We start from the raw sequence: 10,027 nt of genomic DNA, 5'->3' as shown, positions 1-10,027 counted from the left end.
GGCTGTTGTCACTCTCACTGCTACATTTTCTGCCCTGAAACAAAACATCAGGAGTTGGCACTATGGTCACCTATGATAGCTTCTGTTACTGTCGTCCACTAAAGATGGGGGTGGTGACAGAAGCTATAAAACAGATATGGCGGTCCTGTGAGATGACAGTGCTGTACACTATAGACACATTGCCATGATGATAGTATACATATAAAGGAATGTAAATATTCAGGTGTGTTCTTTAGTCATATGCTCAGCGGAGAATGATTAATAGGTGTGGACAACCCTAATATTTCATCACAATGATGCCTATGATATTATTCACGCCTACATCCCTGCTCTTTCGTTATAATGGTGACATCTTGGGCGACCAGTTTTGATGAAGCCTACACTCTTTAAGCTTTGCAACTGCTTTGTAAAGGATCAATCGAATATGTATCAAGCTGAAAAGAAGGTTCTTTACTGAGCAGACAGGTAAGGATTACGTTACACATACTGTTCGCACCTATTTTGAGGAGACTGGTGCTGTGTTGTGTGGACTGTTGTCAGAACTTCAAAACTGATTATGTGCTTCAGATCTTAACTGTTAGTCCAAATTTCATCAATTGCTGAGGGTAATTAGATGCCTTCTCAAATTCCAAACAACCAATTTGAAACTGTATTTCTATCTCATACATTTATAACTTATCTATAGGACAACTCTGAGATTTGCACCTACCTCCAGAAAGTGGATTTCATGGAGTCTGTCAACTTGGTGAGACAGCAACTACATGTAGTCAGAGAATCAAAGGAGGGAGTTTGTGTTCATGTGTGTGTCTCTCTACTCACTTTAATAGTAGTTACAGAAATAGCCAAGCAAGTAAGTTACTATTACGGCTTGGTCACACCACCATACTACTCAAACGAGCACTACCAAAATGTTTTTATTGGATAGCACGCTGACCAATATTATTTTATGGGCCAGTGCAGATCAACGTTCATTTTCTCATGTTGATTCAGCATGAAAAAAAGAGGGGTAGCATGGTGCGATTTGTATCAAGTAGATGGGTGTGTGGAAATCACCGGACTGCACCGCGGACTCACAGAATGGAGAATTTTTTTTCTCCATCATCTCCTGATAGTGTGCTCCAATTTTCACAAGCACAGAATGGGATCATTCTAAGATGACATTCAGATCAGACTCGGATCAGGGTTTGATCAGTGTCATTACCATAATCAATCCTATTCCCTCACATGAGAGAATCAACATTTGTGTGACACTGGCCTCACTGTGATTCCCATACAAGTGGAGAGCGATGGGGACTTGTCTGGCAACTTCTTTATGCATCGCTTCCTGAATATGGCAAACACTTCACCAGGCAGATTAGGAGATTCCTTTTTTCAAATAGATAGGGGGCCTAAAATTGAGAACCTCGGCTATTTGGAGAACAATGATTCCAATGCATACACATTGCTATCATTTTAGCCCATAGTTGATGGCTTGTTCTTAATAATGTGTGCTATGTTCACATTTATATTGGGGATTCATTTTCATTTATGGATTGAGTTGAATAAAAAAGTGGAAAGTGATAAAAATGGCTGCAATTTGATGCCTAGTGGATGTCAATCAAAAACCAAAGTTTACATTTTTAATAACTGGAATTTTCCTATTTCTTATTGGTTATGATAGGTTTCCCATGGACTACAACATAATAATAAAAAAAAACAAATGTCTGTCTGTTACGTACCATTTTTAGAATGGAAAAAAGTTGTGAATAACACGTACATGGATTGAAGACAGAACTGATTTGAAGTAAAGACATTTTAGGAAAAAAAACAACTTTCAAATTAATGGCTTTAACAGTTTTATTTTTTTGCTCATGAATTAGATCCTAAAAACAGAAATACAAACTTAACTTGTGAACTTTGTAAACAGGGAAGGCAATGTGCAATCCACTGGCGGACAGGGATGCCAATGTTGATGTGTGTATTGGTTGCATATTTTATTTCATATTGCAGCAAGATTACAAAAATAGCAAACCAAATAGTTAAAGGGGTTGTCCACTACTTTGACAATTCCTTCTCATTCCCCATGTTTGCCCCTCATTAAAATAAAAAAGCTTATGCTCATTTTTGCTGCTGACACCCTTCCAGCGGTGGCGGCAGCCGCTCTCCTGGGGCTCACGTGAAGTTGTTGTGTTTCACTGCTCCCGCCTTAAGATGTATGAAGAACGAAGAGGAAGTGAGAGCTGCAGCTGCCCGCTTACTTCTTATTGATTACTTATACATCTGAAGGTGGGGACAGTCAAAAGTAATCAACAGGAAGTGAGCGGATGATGCGAATGCCTGCTCACTTCCTGTTGATTACTTTTCAGTTTCGCCTTCCGATGTATAAGCAATCAATAGGAAGTGAGAGCTGCGGATACCAGATCACTTTCTGTTGATTACTTTTCACTGTCCCCACTTTCAGATGTACAAATAATCAATAGGAAATGAGAGCTGCAGGTGCCAGATCACTTCCTGTTGATTACTTTTCACTGTCCCCACTTTCAGATGTATAAGCAATCAATAGGAAGTGAAAGCTGCGGATACCAGATCACTTTCTGTTGATTACTTTTCACTGTCCCCACTTTCAGATGTACAAATAATCAATAGGAAGTGAGAGCTGCGGATGCCAGATCACTTCCTGTTGATTACTTTTCACTGTCCCCTGTGACAACATGGACTCTGTGTGTGAGTGCCTAGCATGAGTTAAGTTTCTTAACATTCAGCTGGACATGAAGATATTTTGTTTATGGACTGGGAATAATCCCTCATTGTTTCTGACTCAGGAGTCTATTGTTAAAGTTCTTATTGACTCCTGTAATTATCTTGGTCAGAGAGGATTAGATACCCAGACAAATCAATTGTGCGAACCTCTATTGTATTGCTATGTGTATTTGGATGCGATGTGGCTTGGCTGTTTCTCCCTCATCTCTGTCAGATACCATTACTGCTGGGGATGTTTTGCATACAGCTTAAGATCTAGCCAATAAGAGCACAGTTTTATCCACCAATCCTGAAGACCCCGGTAGTCTGTATGGAGAGCTCAGGGGTATAAGAAGGAGGACTGTCAATTGCCCGGATAGACTTTTGCTATATGCTACCAATCTAGGACCTGAGGATCCAATTGGCAAACCATAACCGAACCTGGATTATAATACTATATGCACTTCAGCATCGAATGCAAGGATTCGGCTGAGATATCAAAGACTACCTAAAGAAGGAATCCAGCTTGGGACAATCCAGTCACCTGACTACAGGCTTTGCGGTCCTCAGACAGCTTCCTAAATCTGGCGTTATTCCATTCTTGGTGGGTGCCCGCTGAAAGAGGGGTGCTGCTGGTTTGGAGTAAGTAGCCCTAGAAGCTCTCAGGCATGGACATTCTAATCCCTGGTGAGCCAGCGGAAGGGTGAGAAACTGTTGCCGGTTACATTTTGTGGTTTTGCTGGTTATGTGCTATGTACCGTTAATTGTTTGGGGATCCAATAAAGTCATAATATTGTGATTTAGTCACCCTGTGTTGTATGAGTAGTGTTCCACCCACGGTTAAGGAGGTCGGGCGTTCAGTTGGGATGAGCCCTGGGCCATGCTGTCTTTCTAAAGGTGGCCGGGCCAACGGATGAAAGCACCCGCTGACCCCCATGTCTCCACAATTGGTGGCAGTGGTGGGATACTACTCAGCCTGGTTTATCCAGGGGAGCTGCAGAGGACTGGTGTTCGCGGACACCGTCCAGGGCTCAACAACCAGGGAGGCATATAAGCAAACCCAGCAGGCCATAGGGGAGGCATTCAGGTTTCGTATGCTGCCATGTCCAACCCCACCAGCTCAGCCATGGGACAAGGACTGTAGAGGAGTTACAACCGCAGCAGTAAATGGATGCTACAGGTTCTGTGCCAGATGCGAAAGATTGAATACAGGAACACTAACACTCGGTCAGACTTGATCCAAAAATTGGTCCATTAGGAGACCCAGAATGATGCAGAGGATGATGAGGACACCGCCGATGTGGTATCAGAGGATGTAAACAGTGTGTCTCATCCTAGATCCAGTGACATTCTGGAAACAAACCAAACCCAAGCAGACCGAGTCAAGGAATTGTTGACTGCATTGGGGCCTGAAGCTTCAAGGGAAGAGAGGGCTTGTGTTCTGCAATTAGTGTTGGGAGTTCCAATTTCCTTACCACCAGCACCTACCTCCAGGATAGACCACCATCAAGGAAGTCATCTTCATTACAGGGACGTGCCAGTGTTTAATGATTCCAGCACTGAGATAGATGAACACTTGCAAAACTTTGAAGTGATAATGCGTATGCACCAGGTGCCCACAGCTGAGTGGTCCAAATACCTGTGGAAAAGCTTGCCTGTCCGGGCCCAGGAGGCTGTCCGATCACTTGGGCCTCAGGACTGCCTGGACTACGGAATTATTAAGGACACTTTGCTGGCCCTTTTTATCATAACCCCCAAGAGACATCGCACTAAGTTCCGGACTATGTCTCGCCAGGGTGTCTCGTACGTCAAATTTGGCAGTCAACTCTGACGACACTGTAACCGCTGGCTCGATGGTCGGGCTGCCCACTCCGCTGCTGCCCTCCGGGATGTGATGGTGCTCGAACAGCTGCTGGAGAAGATGGACCCGGAAATCCAAGAATGGGTAGCTGACAGGAAGCCCGATACCCCAGAACAAGCAGCGCAATTAGCATACGAATTTACAGCCAACCGACCCAGCTGGAGGCCCGCTAGGCCCACTGATCCCAGGAGGTCTCTCAACCATGGATCCAAACGACTTCCAGACTCCAGTGCTGGACATTACATCACAGAAGCCCCAACAAGACAAAGGTTTACCAATAGGACCGGTGACTTGTCTAACCCACGGTGCTGGTATACGTGTGGGCGCCTTGGACACATGGCCAAAGAATGTCTTCAAAGTCTGGGCCCCATGCATGGAGCCTGTCTGCCAGTCCATCCAGTCAACCTATGCCGAGATGAACCGAGACCTGAGGAGTGCTACTCCCGAGAAACACCAATAGCTGAGGAAGTGGTTTGCCCAGTCCACACCCTTCGACAGGCTGGACACCGTACACCAACCAACCTCCATCGCCACATCCAGACAATCAAGTTCGGTGATATACAGGCTCAGGGACTTCGAGACACTGGATCTTCCATCACCCTGGTCAGCCCAGATATTGTTCCCACAGAACATCATTTACCTGGCCGCCAAGTGGCAATCTCCTTTGCTGGAGGCCAGCATTCGAACATCCCTCTGGCACGAGTACAGTTGGACTGGGGAACTGATCAAGGAGAGGTTGAAGTGGGGCTCATGGACGGCCTCCCCATCCCTGTTATTTTGGGAAATGACCCAGGACAAGGACTAACCAGTCAATTTGTCACCACCATCACCTGCAGCCAAGCCAATCACCATCCTGGTGCAGGTCTTTCTACCAACCCATCCGAGGAGAACCCTCCTCCTCAATCTTCAGCCTCTTCCTCAAAGCCAACGAATGTGAGTACCTCAGACCCAACTATGGCCATTGACTGGGGGGAGATAGATCGTAAGGAATTCAGGGAAGCCCAACTGACAGACCCCACCCTAGAGCTTATCCGTAGTGCGGCAGCCCAACCTGGGGGAGGAAATCAGGGGGTGTTGTATAGAAGGGAAAAAGGCCTAATATATCGGGAAAAGCCTGCATCCTGCCCAGAAAAACCCTGGACCAGTGTACATCAGCTTGTGGTACCCCAGCAATACCGACCTCAACTATTGCATTTAGCTCATGATGGTCCTGCGGCTGTGCACATGGGGGCCAAAAAGACCCGGGCCCACCTGTTGCGTAGTTTTTTCTGACCAAAGGTCACTCAAGAAGTGCAAAAATACAGAGCGTCTTGCCAATGTGTGTCAATGTATGGGGGGAGCCCCATGTCGAGCCCCACTCCAACCCATGCCCTTGATAGGAGAATTGTTCCGGAGAGTTGCCATTGATATAATAGACCCCTTAGCCATCCCCAGCCGCAGTGGAAAAAGATTCATCCTCACCCTGGTAGACTTTGCCACCCGTTACCCAGAAGCCGTTGCCTTAACCTCCATAGATGCAGAGCACGTGGCTCGAGCTCTACTGGACATATTTAGCCGGGTAGGGTTTCCACGGGAGGTATTGACTGACCAGGGGGCACAGTTCCAAAGTGAACTGATTCAGACCCTGTGGGAGAAACATGGAGTCCGACAAATGCGCACAACCCCCTGCCATCCTGAAACAGATGGATTGTGTGAGCGCTTCAATGGAACGCTTAAACAGCTCGTTAACCGTTATGTAGTGTGTGAGGGGGAGACTGGGAGAAAAACCTGCAGCAGCTCCTTTTTGCTTACCGGGAGGTGCCGCAGGTCTCCACTGGCTTCTCCCCCTTCGATTGCTGTACAGCCGAAAGGTACGAGAGCCCCTAGAGCTGGTATGAGAGAGGTGGGAGGGAACCTTCCCCACAGAAGAGTTTCCCATTCTGGACTATGTTCAAAAGTTTAGGTAAAGGATGAGGCACCTCATGGCGTTAGCCCACGGGAATTTAGAAATGGCTCAGGAAAGGCAAAAACGATGTTACGACCGCACTGTCCGACCCGAGAATTTGCCTATGGACAGAAGTTCCTAGTACTAGTACCGGTACGGAAAAACAAGCTGCAAGCCATGTGGGCGGGTCCATTCACCATTTCCAAGAAATGTGGTAATACTGACTACACCGTGGCCCTGGATCAAGCAGGTGTTCGTGAGCGTACCTACCACATCAACAGGCTAAAAGCTTATGAGGAACGAGAGGTCACCAATTTAGCAGTTTGTTGTCCAGAGTTAGATGACCCAGAGTTTGACCAGATCCCAGACCGACTCCAAAAGGGAAATGAGGGGTAAAAGATGTATCACTGGGGAACAGCTTTGTCCATCACTGAAGCGACAGATATCAGACATTCTCGGAACATATGAATCCTTGTTCACGAGTCAGCCTGGTAGAACTCCCCTGGTCCAGCATCATGTCAACACAGGGGCAGCCACTCCACTAAGACAACCTGCCTAAGGGGTGACACCTCCTGTGTTGGCAATGATGAAGGCCGAGGTGGATGACAGGTTAAATATGGGAGTCATAGTTCCCTCCCATAGCCCATGGGCTGCCAGTGTTGTGTTGGTGCCAAAAAAGGACAAGAGCACTCATTTGTGTATGGACTATAGATGGCTTAATGAGGTCACAATTACAGATGCTTACCCCATGCCTCTGGTGGATGAACTACTGGATAGGTTAGGGGGATCTCGGTTTATATCTACCCTCGATTTGAGCAAAGGATACTGGCAGATCCCACTCACACAAGAGGCTCAAGAGAAATCAGCCTTCATAACCCCTTTTGGCCTATTTGAGTTTACCAGCATGCCTTTTGGGATGAAGAATGCCCCGGCTACCTTCCAGAGGATGGTAGACCATTTACTGGATGGATGTCAGGGGTATGCCCAGGCCTATTTGGATGACATCACTATTTTCAGTGATACTTGGGAAGATCATCTTCAGCACGTGTCCCAGGTGATGCAGAGGGTAGCCAAAGCCCAGCTTACCATCCGACCTGACAAATGCCAAATGGGGATGGCCGAAGTACTATACCTGGGACATCGGGTGGGAAGTGGGTGCATTCGTTCCGAACCTGCAAAAGTAGAAGCCATTACCCAGTGGCCACACCCGGTCAACCAAACACAGGTCCGCGCATTCCTAGCAACCGCAAACTATTATCGAAAGTTTATCGATACAGTATTGTAGCAAAACTGCTCACTGACCTCACAACCAAAAGACATGCCTGTAACCTTATCTGGACCTCAGAATGTGAAACTGTGTTTCTCCAGTTGAAAGACCGGCTGGCCCAGAGACCAGTCCTGACTGCTCCTGACTTCTGTCGCAGGTTCACCATCCGAACATGCATCGGACACAGGACTAGGAGCTGTACTTAGCCAAGTGGGGGATAACGGTGAGGAACATCCGATAGCCTACCTCTTTCGGAAACTGTTGGACCGAGAGAGGGCTTACGCCACCATAGAAAAAGAATGCCTGGCCATAGTCTGACCCTGAAAAAATTGCAGGCCTACCTCTATGGCAATGAGTTCACAGTCCTCACTGACCACAATCCATTGAGTTGGCTAAATCGCACTGCCGGGGACAACGGACGCTTGCTCAGGTGGAGTCTGGCGTTACAATTCTACAATTTTTCCATCTCCAATAAACAGGGCAAGAACCATGGAAATGCGGATGGGCTTTCCCGACAGGTGGAGAAGGATAAAGCCTGCTTTACATGCTGCAATACATCTTACAATGTGTCGGCGGGGTCACGTCGTGACGCACATCCGGCATTGTAAGTTACATTGCAGTGTGTGACAGGTACGTGCGCTTGCGATTGAACGTTAAAACGTTCATCGCATACACATCGTACCTTTCTCTAGAATTGCACGTCGGATTGTTCAACGTTCCCGGGGTAGCGCACATTGCAGTGTGTGACACCCCGGGAACGATGAACAGATCTTACCTGCGTCCTGCGGCTCCCGGCCCACAATGCGGAAGGAAGGAGGTGGGCGGGATGTTTACGTCCCGCTCAGCTCCACCCCTCCGCTTCTATTGGCCGGCTGCCGCGTGACGTCGCTGTGACGCCAAACGTCCCTCCCACTCCAGGAAGTTCGCCGCCCACATCGAGGTCGTATGGAAGGTAAGTACGTGTAACGGGGGTTAATCGTTTGTGCAGCACGTTTAACAAATTGAACGTGCTGCACATACGACGGGGGCGTTGCAAATCACATACGATATCGTATGCGAAATTGCAACATGTAAAGCAGGCTTAACCGGAAGCCTATCATGTCTGGCTAATATTAAGCAGGGGGAAGAATGTGACGACATGGACTCTGTGAGTGCCTAGCATGAGTTAAGTTTCTTAACATTCAGCCGGACATGAAGATATTTTGTTTATGGACTGAGGATAAGCCCTCATTTTTTCTGACTCAGGAGTCTATTGTTAAAGTTCTTGTTGACTCCTGTAATTACCTTGGTCAGAGAGGATCAGATACTCAGACGAATCAATTGTGCTAACCTCCATTGTATTACTATGTTTATTTGGATGCGATGTAGCTTGGCTGTTTCTCCCTCATCTCTGGCAGAGACCATTAGGCTATGTGCGCACGTTGTGTTTTTTCCCGCGTTAACACTGCATTTTGAACTGCAGCGTTTCAGTGCCAAATTGCATGCGTTCTTCTTCCCCAGCAAAGTCTATGAGAAGTCCGAAAATTCAATGCACACACTATGTTTTTAAACGCAGCGTTTTGGATGCCAAAAATTGCTGCGGAAGAAAAAGCAGCATGTCACTTATTTTGTGCATTGTAGCTGCGTTCTCCACCCATTGAAATCATGCTTTTTTTGACAAGCAAAACGCAGGTCTTTTCAGTCTCTCTCTGTCGATGTCGGTCAATCTCTCTCTGTCGATGTCGGTCAATCTCCCTATGTCTGTCGGTCGGTCTCTTTCTCTGTCAGATGGTCGCTCTGTCAGTCGGTCGGTCTCTCCCTCTCTCTCATACTCACCGATCACTGACGCGGCGCTACACGGCTGTCACAAAGCTCCGGCGGCTTTTCCTCTTTTGAAAATGCCGGCTGCTCATTATTCAATCTCGTATTCCCTGCTTTCCCCGCCCACCGGCGCCTGTGATTGGTTGCAGTGAGACATGCCCCCATGCTGAGTGACAGCTGTCTCACTGCAACCAATTACAGCCGCCAGTGGGTGGGTCTATATCGTGCAGTAAAATAAATGAATTAAAAAAAACTGGTCCCCCCCAATTTTGATACCAGCCAGGGTAAAGCCACATGGCTGAAGGCTGGTATTCTCAGGATGGGGAGCTCCGCGTTATGGCGAGCCCCCAGCCTAACAATATCAGCCAAGAAATTTGTATGGTGTGAACACTGCACTATAGAGGTGGTATTGAGGTGCTAGTGAGAGGACCGAGGTCCGGACTCTAAACTATACATT

The 10,027-nt window shown here is 47.2% G+C and overlaps 1 protein-coding gene across 1 annotated transcript in view; it reads left to right on the top strand.

The window, feature by feature from the left end:
• Positions 1-360: 360 nt before the first annotated feature.
• The window catches only part of CCNI2 (cyclin I family member 2), a 52,576-nt gene continuing 42,909 nt past the window's right edge, over positions 361-10,027 (top strand). The window contains exon 1 of the mRNA XM_075344576.1: positions 361-465. The gene's annotated coding sequence lies outside the window, so the exon portion shown is untranslated. The remainder of the gene's footprint in view (positions 466-10,027) is intronic.

The sequence above is a fragment of the Anomaloglossus baeobatrachus genome, chromosome 4 (assembly GCF_048569485.1).
Source record: "Anomaloglossus baeobatrachus isolate aAnoBae1 chromosome 4, aAnoBae1.hap1, whole genome shotgun sequence".
Lineage (NCBI taxonomy): Eukaryota > Metazoa > Chordata > Amphibia > Anura > Aromobatidae > Anomaloglossus > Anomaloglossus baeobatrachus.
This window is presented reverse-complemented; position numbering and strand designations above follow the sequence as displayed.